Source organism: Xenopus laevis, chromosome 1L (genome assembly GCF_017654675.1).
Source record: "Xenopus laevis strain J_2021 chromosome 1L, Xenopus_laevis_v10.1, whole genome shotgun sequence".
Taxonomy (NCBI): Eukaryota; Metazoa; Chordata; class Amphibia; order Anura; family Pipidae; genus Xenopus; species Xenopus laevis.
The window spans coordinates 110,421,130-110,435,055 of record NC_054371.1 but is presented as its reverse complement, the minus strand read 5'-3'; the positions used below and the strand labels follow the sequence as shown (position 1 = coordinate 110,435,055).

Sequence of the window (13,926 nt, the reverse complement as noted above, 5' to 3'; positions counted from 1 at the left end):
TTAGATGAAAAAGGCAGCTCTTTACGTCCATAATTTTTTGCATTTTTACCCCAGTATACATGAGTGAATGATGTGTACAAGACCACTGCCTGTTTATATGTGGGCTGCTTTGATTTTTTTGCCCATGCTGCTTTTTATCCCCAGTCCGGCCCTGGACGTAATGTTATGTAACAATTAAACTTTTTTATGTTGCTACGCTAAAAATATCACCACATGCTTCTGAATATCTGTACGAACAAACCATATTCCTACGAATGCTACTAAATACATGTTCGAATCACATACAAACATCTCCCAAAACGTATCCCTCACGCTCAAAGACACTGGTTTATATACGCTGCCAATGTCCCGCCCGTAGGGGAAGATTGGAGGAAACGCTTCATTGCCCACTCCTCATTGGTGGGCGGAGCTGCTTGTCTGGAGTTGTGCGTTCTACTTCATTTGGACAGTCCTGAGCAGCAGGACGGGCAGCAGCAGGTAAGGAATGTGGAATTGTGCTGGTGGTGAAGTGGTTAACAGCAGTAGCCATATCCTCGGGGTAACTGAAAATCGTCTTTACCGTAATTACTGTAGGTTTTTTGTAACCAAGGCATACAGCTAACTATTGTGCAGGAAAGCTTTTGTCTGTTTTCTGGGAACCCGTTTGAATTTACGCCTTTACGCCTTGGCTAGGACTTTCACATATGTCCTTCTCTATCGCTTTGTGACTGTTGTGTCTTCTATGTTAATTGTTCCGTCATAAAACTCTCAACTATCTGTGGATAAACCCGCCAGCGCTCATTGTAGTCATTGCTTGTCAGGCTCACACCCTTTCTTGCTTGTTCTGTCCTTTGCAGCGCTAGGGGAACTCTGGCAGTCCAGCTGTTACAGCCCAAGCCTTAACCCAACCCTTTTCCGGCGCTTCGTTGGCAGGAGGGTTCAGGGAACAGCTGGAGAGCCAAGGGTTACCTGGCCTCAGTAGCAATTAACTCTACGCGAGAGACTCAGCGCTCATAGAACAGCCGTGCTATGTAACTTATTCATAACATAACCTCACTGGAAAATTGCAAATCTGGCTTCCAAATGTATAAAAAGAAAAAAAAAACTAATTGTGGGCTTTGCCACTTTAACTTAACCCCTTTTTGCCAATAAGACAACCAGCTATGCATTGTTAGGGGTATATTTAAAGGGGAACTATTGCGAAAATGAACATTTTAATATAAGTTTCAGCATACTGAATTAAGAAACTTTCTAAATACAATCAATTAAATATTCTGTACTGTTTCTTAAGTAATCAAGAAAAAAAAAATATTTTCACTTTTCCTCTCTCATCATCTGTTTCTCTTCGTTCTCTCTTCATGCAGCAGTTGGATGTCAAATAATCATTGACAGTTAGATCCAATGTATCTTATAGGGGTTCCATTTGCCTAGAAGATGTATTAGGGTTAGACCACACTGGGGCGACTTCGGAAAACAAATCGACGCATGTGATTGGCGCCAGGGTTTTTTTCATTTTAGCCGGCACAGAGTCAATGAAGGCGTTTGGGGAGATTGGTCGCCGCAAAGACGAGGCGATTAGTCGCCAGGCGACCAAATCTCCCCAAAACGCCCAGTGTAGCCTTACCCTTAGAGCTCACTGTATTAAAATCACCAGACATCATGTCTCTCTACATACAGGATTTGTGCAAAAGGCAGTTATTTTGTTAGATTTTGTTTGCACTGGAATCAGTTATTTGAGTGAGCTATAATACATCTGCTAGGAAAGGGAGCCCCCCCATAAGATATTGGATCATTTATCTGACCCCCAACTCCTGCATGAAGACAGAATGAAGAGAAACAGATGCTGAGAGAGGGATAGTGAATATAAACTTGATTATTTCAGAAACAATGCATTCTTTTTAATTTATTGTATTTAGAAAGTTTCGTACTTCAGTATGAGGAAGCTTATATTAAATTTTCATTTTCGCGATAGTTCCCCTTTAATGTACAAGACAAGTCACTGGAATGGTTTGGATTTAAGCATTGCTCACATTGAGCCAGATACACCATCGACTAACAGACACAATGCTCTCGGGGAAAACGATACACTGGGGGGGGGGAAACAATATGAAGCTAAAAAGGGGTTTTACTATTTTGAGAATATAGGATCTAAGGGGGTCTCCAAAACATCTCAGAAACAAAATGGGCAGGATTTATTTCAAGAGGTTAAATTTGACAGACATTCTTATTACGCCCTCTTTTACAGTGTAGGATATGATAGGATCTGTCGTGTGTTTTCCAGAGCACTGATTCTGTGTTAAATTTGTTGTATACAGAAACATACAATTTGACCTCAGGGCTGTACAACCTGTGCACCTCCAGCTGCTGTCAGATTACGACACTCGGCATCCCCCCCTTCAGCTGGAGACTGTTGAGGGAATTGTAGTACAACTGCTGGGGTCCCTGTCGAGAAATTGGGGGGTCATTTATCAAAACAAAGCATATTTACATCTGGACAGTAACCTATAACAACCATCAGTAATGACATTTCTTTCAGCTGGTAAAAGAATGAAAGCAATATTTTGATTGGTTGCCATAGGTTACTGCCCAGGTGCAGATTTGCCCAGTGTTGATAAACGAGCACCATTGGGTGACCTTTTATTTGCTTATTAGACAGCCTAACTCTTTCATTCAAGAATTGTGTGATTCAGAATCGTACTCCTCTCACCACAAATTTCCATGAGGATTTGAACAACTGGAATTCTGTAAGTTGATACTGGCTGGCTCTTAGACATTCATTCTTGTGGAATTTAAAAATATTTGCAGTAGACATGAGTAGAAACTCCATACAGAGGAATGTTTGTTTTAATTTTTTTTTCATACCTGGTTGTAACCTTTTGTCTCCCACTTTCCTTTTTCTTCCACATCCCATGGATCCCAGGCCGTGTTTAACTGTAAAATGGCTTATTGTAGTCTTATCTTCTGACATTTTTAAGGGCTTTTGCATACGGATATTGCTTTTTTGTGTGTTTAAGACAGAGATTAAAATAACTAAATACATCAGTTTATTGATTCCATTATATTTGTACTCAGAGCATTCAAAGTTGCATATTACTGCATATTATTTTCTTCCACATGATGTGCGTTTAAAAGACAATAGAATAGAGGGTTCTGTTTAGAACTCACAAAAACTCAGGTGCATTTAAAACACATATAAACTCAGTGTTTGTGTTTTTACGTGGTCAGCATGCATTTACAAGCACATAAAAAACACCCATGTGTAAGACCCCCCCAAAGCAAATTAAGAAACCTTACAGTATGTCTTCATAGCTTTAAAACAGTCTTTTCTATCACTGTCATTAGACCTCATTGTTACTTTCAATTTCATTAATGATCAATTTCACCATGGGGTAATTGTTGTAGTAGGTTAAAGAATAATTTGTCTCCATGCACTTAACATGGAACGTTTTTGAGCTTTATTTGTTATAAAGTGGGGCAGGTTTTTATATATGTTTTGTAATGGTTTGACTGCTGTTATACGCTGTTATATTCTTTTATCACAGGCAGTGTCCTCTGAACATTTTCACGTTAGCAAATATGTCTTAGATTTCATTCTGTTTTTGTAGCCAGAGTAGTTTTTTCAACTGCCAACTACTCTCGAATATTGTCTGATATTACTTGAAATTATTTATGAAAGTCATGTTGAAAAATAAAAATAATAACATGATGGCAAGAATCAGCAGTTTCTATTGTGACCTGAATCTTGTCAGATTTGCATTGATATGGCTCAGATGCTTACAGCTGACTGGAAAAAATCTTTTGTGATGTTGCATGTGTGATGTTACATGTTAAGATTAACAAAGGTCCAGGGCCAGATGGTATTCATCCCAGGGTAATTAGCGAGCTTAGCTCTGTGATTGCCAAACCTCTTTACTTAATTTTTCAGGATTCATTGAGATCTGGCATAGTGCCGAGAGACTGGCGAATTGCTAATGTGGTGCCTCTATTCAAAAAAGGATCCCGTTCTCAGCCTCAAAACAATAGGCCAGTTAGTCTAACTTCAGTGGTAGGAAAGCTTTTCGAAGGGTTAATAAAGGATAAGATACTGGACTTCATAGCAAATCATAATACTATGATTTTCTGGGATGGCAGTGGATGTGATTTACTTAGACTTTGCTAAAGCATTTGATACAGTGCCACACAAAAGGTTACTGGTTAAATTAAGGAATGTTGGCCTGGAACATAGTATTTGTACCTGGATAGAGAACTGGCTAAAAGATAGACTACAAAGAGTGGTGGTAAATGGAACATTTTCTAATTGGACCAGTGTTGTTAGTGGAGTACTGCAGGGCTCTGTACTAGGTCCCTTGCTTTTCAACTTGTTTATTAATGACCTGGAGGTGGGCATTGAAAGTACTGTTTCTATTTTTGCAGATGATACTAAATTGTGCAGAACTATAGGTTCCATGCAGGATGCTGCCCACTTTGCAAAGTGATTTGTCTAAACTGGAAAACTGGGCAGCAAACTGGAAAATGAGGTTCAATGTTGATAAATGCAAGGTTATGCACTTTGGCAAAAATAATATAAATGCAAGTTATACACTAAATGGCAATGTGTTGGGAGTTTCCTTAAATGAAAAGGATCTAGGGGTCTTTGTAGATAACACGTTGTCTAATTCTGGGCAGTGTCATTCTGTGGCTACTAAAGCAAATAAAGTTCTGTCTTGCATAAAAAAGGGCATTAACTCAAGGGATGAAAACATAATTATGCCTCTTTATAGGTCCCTGGTAAGGCCTCATCTGGAGTATGCAGTTCAGTTTTGGACTCCAGTCCTTAAGAGGGATATAAATGAGCTGGAGAGAGTGCAGAGGCATGCAACTAAATTGGTTAGAGGGACGGAAGACTTAAATTATGAGGGTAGACTGTCAAGGTTGGGGTTGTTTTCTCTGGAAAAAGGCGCTTGCGAGGGGACATGATTACACTTTACAAGTACATTAGAGGACATTATAGACAAATGGCAGGGGACCTTTTTACCCATAAAGTGGATCACCGTACCAGAGGCCACCCCTTTAGGCTAGAAGAAAAGAACTTTCATTTGAAGCAACGTAGAGGGTTCTTCACAGTCAGGACAGTGAGGTTGTGGAATGCACTGCCTTGTGATGTTGTGATGGCTGATTCAGTTAATGCCTTTAAGAATGGCTTGGATGATTTTTTGGACAGACATAATATCAAAGGCTATTGTGATACTAAACTCTATAGTTAGTATAGGTATGGGTATATAGAATTTTAATTAAAAGTAGGGAGGGGTGTGTGTATGGATGCTGGGTTTTCATTTGGAGGGGTTGAACTTGATGGACTTTGTCTTTTTTCAACCCAATTTAACTATGTAACTATGTAACTATATGCACCTGTCATGTGCAGAAGATATCTAAGTGGAAAATGTAGTGTGCAAGATTAGCCTGTCATGTGACTAATTTCTCTAGTTCATTTCTGTCAGTGTTCTTTGCAAATTAATATGCTTGCAGGTTAAAAACCTTGTGGTGTCAGCAGACCAGAAATGCTGCAATGTACAGTTCTAAGTGGTAGACCACTTTTCACAGCCAGGTTTGCCATATGCAGTGTTTACATACATCTCTATAGGAGTGTTTTGGCCACTGCTGTTTTCTGCCTAAGCAAACAACCCATGTACCATTAAAGGGACAGTATCTTTGTTTTGACCACTGCTGTTTTCTGCCTAAGCAAACAAGCCATGTACCATTAAAGGGACAGTATAATGTCTATTTTAATGAATATGGATTGTGTCAAACATACTTTTTTCAGGCTGTAGCTGGGGGCTGAATTGTTCCCTTTTTCACAGCAGTATGCAGAAAAATGGTAGATCAAGACTTAGGCGAGACAAGCACTCAGGGCCGCATTAAGTAATCATGTGTTCCCATGGTATTAAGTTAGGATACCCTCCCCTTAGGGGCCCTAGTTATTAGCCCACCTGTCACTGGGTCTCCCTTGGGTGGTTGGCCATACCAATAAGTAGAAAGGAGCCCAAAGAAAAGAAAAATTCCCCGCACATAAGTGGACATAGCCCTGATTTGCCCTAGCTATACTTATGGTTGCTAGCATTTTGGATGTACAGTACCAGCCGGGCACTGTACAGTGATGTAGGGGGTGGAGTCATGCCACAAGTGGGTGTGGCCATGGCAGCAACAGCGGGCTAGTGGGGATCAGAGATGTGCTGGGGGTGGAGGAATAGCTAATTTTCAAATTTACCAGCAGCCTTGTAGGTATTTTACTGGTGAAAATACTAGCCAGATGGAAACCCTAGCCATCATACAAAAACCCTTTCCAGTGCCCATGATCTGGCAAATTCTGCCCATTTCCACACAAGACCTCAGTTGAGACCTGATAATTGTACCTTTGCATCTCTTGGGCCCCTAACTGGTGTATCTTCCTGAGAGTTACTGAGAAGGGGGTAGTGCTGTAACACAAGCAGTCAATTCTATGTTTTATTGTAGGCTGTTTGGCTGCTTATGCGAAAAAAAAATCTTTTGTGCTTAGAGTTTAAAAGTTGTATGTGCAACACAGTGGGCGCATCTGACTAAGTAATAAATGATGTATGTGTGTATAAAATTTTATGTGTACTCCATAACTGTGTTAGACAGTGTCATGACTTGTGCAAAACCTCAGATACATTTTTCATTGGTTTTAACTCAGTGGTTTAATATGTGTAACCCATTGTACAAGATTGTCTTTGTGCATATGCCTGAAGTGGGAATAAACTATTAAGTTAATGGCTGGGCTACCATTTTCTTCCAGAAAGCATCTTAATACCTATCCAGTAGTTTATAGCTCATCTTATTTTTTTCCTATATGGTACCTTGTTCTTATTTTGTGTTTGCTGCCGTCAGCTATAAATCTTTGTGCCTCTGGCATGGTTTGCAGTGACTTGTCTGTGCTGTAAATCACTGCCATTTATGTAGCAGCATGTGGTACCGTTGAACATATAAGTTCCCTTGGATACTACTCACTGAGCCCTGCTGTAGATGTGCAAACAAACGCATTTCTTGTGCAAACTGCAGCGCACCCCTTTGCTCTTGTCACCTATTTTGATAAATTGACAAAATCAGAACTCAAAACAGAATTTCAAAATATGAGGAAAAGCATAGTAAATGTGGCAACATGACAAACTTATGTCAGGCAGCACTTTAGCAAAATGCTGCCCCTGGTAACTTCAGTTACCTGCACAGATACTGCTGTGTTAAAGACTTTGCAAACTAAGAGCACTTAAAGGGCATGTAAAGGCAAATAAAATCCAATTTTTACATTCTTTAATGAAAAAGAAACCTATATCCAATATACTTTAATTAAAAAATGTGTATAGTTTTTATAAGAAACCTGACTGTATGCAGTATAATTCTCCCTTCATTTACTGCTGGGGATAGGAATTGTCAGACAGTCCCTAACTGCTCTGCAGGGAAACAATCATACTTTTGAACAACAGTGGGAGCCCCCGCCTTACTTTCCAGCCATGCAGAACTCAAGCAGCTTTGTTTGTTTCCATGTAGAGCAGTTAGGGACTGTGTAGAGATTTGTATTGGATTTTATTTTTGCCTTTACATCCCCTTTATTGTTTCCAGCTTCAGCTGCAGGGACAAAGATCATTGAGCCAGATTTAAAAAGATAAACTGGGATTCTATTTGGAGGATTATTTTGCTGCAACCACTGGTTCTGCAGAATGGAGAAAGTTTGTATTAAACAATACAAAAACTATAAAATCCACATTAGATTACATGACAACATATGACCCAGTGCAGTCTGTACATTCTGATTATTAATCAGTCTTGCTGTATCAGCTTCTGGCAGATATTATTTAACTTGTTTTGATAAATGATGACAATCCCTAAATTTAATCTCCCAACTGAAGCCCAGACCACACTGAGCATGTGCACAGTCTTGGTCTTGCAAAGATGTTTAAAAAAGTTACAAGATAGTAATCCCCTGTAGCCAACTTATAAAGCATAAATCATTTGTTTAATTAGACGTGTGGTGCAGTAAGTTCATGTTTATGTTTAATATACAAAATACAGCATTTCTAGCCTTATTCTATTTTAGACTTTACTTCCCCTTTAATGTAGGGGACTTTACCGCTATGGGGGTCAACGTTTACTGAAGTTTTTATGTCAGGGTCTACCACATGAAGTGTTACACTGACAATTGAAAGTAACATTTAACATTTACATGAACAACCATTCTCAGACAGTAGACCTAAACTTTAAAAAATAATCTGGTCAGAAATGCTGTACTCTATGTACTGAACTTACTATACCAACCAACTGTGTAAAAAGAAGGCAGACCCTCCCCCTGAAAAAATCTTCAGAGGGGTCAGGCACTCAGAGTGCATAGTAATGAGCTGGGGTACAGTAAAGGACCCCTTCCCTACTTTGTGACATGCATGTGCACACGTGTGCACATGCCTGCTGCGAAAAGTTTGCAGCAGGCAATTGATTTTACAGAGAGCAGATTGGCTTTAGAGGAAGCAGACCCAGCTATCCAGGCCCCCCTGTTTCACGGGCCCCCTACGACCCTCTATAGTTAAGCCACTGGTACCAACACCAGCTATTTAACAGTAATAATCCAGGCCATCAAAGTTGTTCACAGCAGTTCTCCCTCTTGGATTTTGTTAGGCCATCTTTTGTTACTGCACATGCTCAGTGTGCTCTGGGTTTATGTTGAAAAGCTAAGCTTAAGGTTCATCTGAAAATATCAAAACAGTAGCTGAAATTTATTTTACCTGTGTCATAGAAGCTGATTTATCAAAGCTGCTTATCATCAATTCTGTATCAATTATATATCAATTCTGGTTTCTATGCTGCCACATATGTGATTTCAAATGCATTACTAATTTACTTTGTATTCATACATATACTGTATATTGTGAACCTTAGCTCATGTAACTGGCAGCTGCCTAGTCTGTGCTGTAAATCAGCAAAAAGCAAGATAAGGAGATACTGGACAATATTCAGAATTCCCCATTGCCCTCGTGTTTTCTTTCAGTACACCAGTTGCCCTTAATAATGGAATAAAGCACATGGTCTAAAGTGCAGAGGCACAAGGAAGCCCTGTGTTTTAATTGAACTGGATGAAAAATTAATGTGTATGTTTGTTTGCCCAGCATTATTTTCATGAGGGCAGATAAACAAAAGTATCAAGTGCAGTGTGGTCATTCCAGAAGCACTGTATTATTAGGGGGGTATACACCCTTTTCAGCATACATTTACTGAAAATGTCTTGTGCTGAACATACATTTTTGCCTATAACAAAAAGTTTTTTTTATCTCTTGAGCTAATAAGTGAAAACAGGGAAATTAAAGCTACTCCTTGTTTGGTCCTTAGAAGGTAGATAATTAAATTACCAGTACACAAATAAACAGATGTCCATTATGCAGGTCGATAAAATAAACTATTGTATTCTACCTTGCAAGAATCATGGATCTTTAGTGACCAAGACAGTTAAAGTATGTTCAGCACAAGCCTTATTCATTCAACTCATATTGACAAGGGAGTATACGGGTCACTATATCTGTTGAAAACTATGTAACAAAAAACCAAGCATACCATGACTGCGGTTATCTTTTGAGCAGAACTGACACTTCAGTGATTATTCTTGAGTATGAAGGCTACATTGCTACACATACCCTGTGCTTTATGTGCAAAGACGCAGAGAAATAGGATCACAAGCTGTTGTATTGACGTATCTTTTACGAGTCACCATAGACTTCAGCATATCCTAAGGATTTCCTGCTATTGTTCTTCTTTCCTATGTGGATGTGGAGTGAAAAGCTGAATAAATATCAAAATGTTCTTTTAACTTTTTCAGATGTTAAAAGTATCCGGCTATACACTGTTAATCTTAACTAAAGCTGTTTTTTTACAGAATTTAATTTGAGAGACAAAATACTTCTAGTTAAACTCTTAGATCAGTTTAGATACAGGTCAGGAAGTTAGTACAGTTCAGGAAGTTACTACCTTCACATACTGTATGAGAGTGATTGCAGTATGGGGAACAGGTGTAATTCGAAAAGAAGTCCGCACACTCCGGTCTTTAAGAACAAAAAATATATTCAAATTTATTGCTGGCCTTTAAGACCTGAGTGTGAGGACTTCTTTTCGAATTGAATAACCCTGCTGTGGCTCTGCACCCAGGCAAGTAACTATACTTTTTCAAGAGAATAAATCATTTGGACAATTCCTGTTAAGTGGATAGATCAATAGGTAAAATTCAGTATCTCCCATACCATACAGTACAGTATCATGCAATATAAATTCAACAATGGATATTTAGCATCAACCTGTAAAAACACACTTTATCAAAGAAGTGCACATACTGTGTGTTAAGAGAGAAACATTAACCCCCACCATAAAACATCTACATTGCAGTATTAATTAAAACATGAGCAGGCTTACAATTATCTTATGCCATTTTCTTACAATACCTACCAGAGAAGGACATTATAGGGGCACACCTAAAATAAGCACCCTGTCCATGTTCCCAATTATAGTCAACAATTATATACAGCTTAGAATCCATTGAACCCTGGTTCATGGGTCTTTTAATAATAAGTTGCATAACGAATCTGTTCAGTGTCGGACTGGGACAGCAGGGGCCCACCCAAAAACCTTAGACCAGGGGCCCACCAAAGAACCATACACCAGGGGCCCACTCTCAGTACTATTATTATTATTCTCCTCACTCAAACTCTATTCTCATAGTCTCTATTATTTACATACTGTAATCTATTATTCCATTTATTTAGCATCTTTGTTCTCAAAGAAATAGGGAATGACCATGAAATAGACCAAATCTTTAGCAGCACAAGGGCCCCCTGACACCTGGGCCCACCGGGAGTTTTCCTGGTATCCAGGTGGGCCAGTCCAACACTGAATCTGTTCATTCAGACCATATGGCCACATAGTATATGTAGGGTCCACTGTAGTTTCTGTTAAAGTTATCTCTACCACCTCCCCTAGGTAAAGGAGGAGATTTCAATGTAGTCAATTAATGTTTAGCTTCCAAAAAGTGTTTTGCCATTTGCTGTAGCATTTGCTGACCCAGTTCATAGTGCGTAGTGACCACTTTACAATGATTTGTCATACTATCATGAAATTAAAGGGATCCTGTCATCGGAAAACATGTTTTTTTCAAAACGCATCAGTTAATAGTGCTACTCCAGCAGAATTCTGCACTGAAATCCATTTCTCAAAAGAGCAAACAGATTTTTTTATATTCAATTTTGAAATCTGACATGGGGCTAGACATTTTGTCAATTTCCCAGCTGCCCCTGGTCATGTGACTTGTGCCTGCACTTTAGGAGAGAAATGCTTTCTGGCAGGCTGCTGTTTTTCCTTCTCAATGTAACTGAATGTGTCTCAGTGGGACATGGGTTTTTACTATTGAGTGTTGTTCTTAGATCTACCAGGCAGCTGTTATCTTATGTTAGGGAGCTGCTATCTGGTTACCTTCCCATTGTTCTGTTGTTAAGGCTGCTGGGGGGGGGAAGGGAGGGGGGTTGATATCACTCCAACTTGCAGTACAGCAGTAAAGAGTGATTGAAGTTTATCAGAGCACAAGTCACATGACTTGGGGTAGCTGGGAAATTGACAATATGTCTAGCCCCATGTCAGATTTCAAAATTGAATATAAAAAAATCTGTTTGCTCTTTTGAGAAATGGATTCAGTACAGAATTCTGCTGGAGCAGCACTATTAACTGATTCACTTTGAAATTTTTTTTTTTCCCATGACAGTATCCCTTTAAGTAATATCCTTTCCAATATACAGTAATACTGGCTTGATGGGCATCTAATCTGGTATATACAGTAATGTGCATGTTAACTATGTTTTATACAAATCAGTTAGCCTGTGTGTGAATGATTAATATATTCTCTAGTCACCATAATTCTGCACGCCACATAGTACAATAAACATGTTGCAGCCCAACTTGATTTCACTTAAACATGTTTGTGTCATTATTTTTGTGACATTTTAATGGATCATTTTATACTAGAAATTTTGCAGATTGCTCCCTCTTCTTAAATATAATCTTTTTTTTGTTTTTTTAAAACATTTGGGAGTGTTTGGTCTGCTCTTCTCTCTTTACATTTCCCATTTAATTCCCTTAGCTGTATTTCACTTTTCTTTTAATCCACATTATTGTGTATGACCCTTAACATTTTCAACTTCAGTACACTTTTAATTACATGGGATGGATGACAACTGGTTCTCCATAAAATGTTCCGTTCTTTCGGTTTAGTCCAAGAAGTTGTGATTATTCTCCCATGTGACTGAAACCAATAGATCTAAAAATGACACACAGCATCATCATGATTTCCTGTAAACTGAATAGCAGAATCCACTGCGATCAAATCCTTTACAAAGCTGTCAAATTAAATCAAGCTTTCCAGCTCAAGTCAGGTGATCCCAGTGGGGGCCAACAAAAGGGCAACCATATGGGAGTTTTAACCTTGAAAGCAAGCAAGTAGCAGGTAAAATTTAGTCCTTGTGTAAAATGTATAATGAAGTTGTAAAATCCTAATGAATTGGATGAAAATGAGTATAGGACTGGTCAGACCAGGGATGACTTTGGCGTAGTTGGCCTGCTTAAATATATTGCAATATATGGACAAACAATCCCTTTAAAGTAAGGCATTTTTTAGTAGCTTTAGAAAGAGAAAGAAAAATGCAGACAATTTCAGAGCTCACCCGACAGCTGTGTCTTCTCCGCTGCTGCCCTCGCGAGACACCGACTACTCTATGCCGGTATAGTACTTGTGTAACTTGTTCTCTCGCATCTCTGGCGCTAATCGGTAGAATAATGCTGAGACACAGTCTTCATAAAAAATAATCGGCTTTATTATGGCTCACACATCGTGGATTGTAACAAGCGGTGGGTATGCTCAAGCTGCCACTGCAGATGACAAAAAGTTTGTCTATGAAGCATTCTACTCACATCAACGTTCCACTAACTTGCAAAAAAAAGTTAAAGAAATTATATTGGACGGTCAGAACATGGATATGTTAGTATCTTGCAGCTTCAAAACACTCTGTTGTAGGTATAACTGTATATAATACACAAAAGCCATGAATATTTTGTAAATTATATCCTTATAAACGGTGAGTTCTGATGTCGTCATAATGTATTATAAAAAAATAAAGTACCCCCAGTTGCAAAATATAAGGATATTAGAAGTTACCTCAGAGTTCCATGACCTGTGTAAAAACACTCAGCCTTCTGCCTCGTGTGTTTTTATATGGTCATGAAACTCCTCGGTAACTTATAATATCCTTATATTTTACAATAGAGGGTACTTTATTCACTATATAAAGAATGCACATCTAATGTACAGTGTATATAATAATTCATCTCCCCTGCTACTGGCATCATAGGCTTCAAATAATTGTAAATATATTATGCCAACAGCTGCAATAGAGAATTTGCCACCCATATATTATGTATGTGTAAATAGGGAGAGAAAAAATTAAAATAAAGATAGCAGTTAGATTTCTCTTTATGGAAGACCTACAAAAATATGAGTGCTTTAGAAAACTATGGGAAACAGGAAAAGTTCATAAAGGTAAAATTTCTCATGGGACCCAGTTCCAGGCCAAGTAGTATTGATGCCCTACCTGCATCCCCAGCACCACCCATCGATCACATGCATACACGCTTACTCACTTGTCTTGCTTTACCTGCCATTGTTTTTGGAATCCAGTTATGTCCTAGGTATATGCCTCTGTTACCTACACCTAGATTGATCTGTGGAAGGTCCCCATATAATATTAAAAATAGGAGATTTGATGTTACATCTTGAAAATACTAAAATATATCCCTAGGTCCATGTTTTGTTGCATTTGATTGTACCCTGTGGAATGGCAGAATGAGTCAATAGTTTGGAGGTTGTTGTAGGCAATGGATGAA

At 38.7% G+C, this 13,926-nt stretch overlaps 1 protein-coding gene across 2 annotated transcripts in view; it reads left to right on the top strand.

Annotated features, from left to right (window-relative positions):
* Nucleotides 1–364: 364 nt before the first annotated feature.
* kank3.L (KN motif and ankyrin repeat domains 3 L homeolog) overlaps nucleotides 365–13,926 on the top strand; it is a 54,584-nt gene continuing 41,022 nt past the window's right edge. The window contains exon 1 of one of the 2 annotated variants that reach the window (XM_018254989.2): nucleotides 365–477. The gene's annotated coding sequence lies outside the window, so the exon portion shown is untranslated. Of the gene's footprint in view, nucleotides 478–2,091; nucleotides 2,724–13,926 lie in introns of those variants that run through there. The other variant, XM_041562011.1, reaches the window with a different exon arrangement.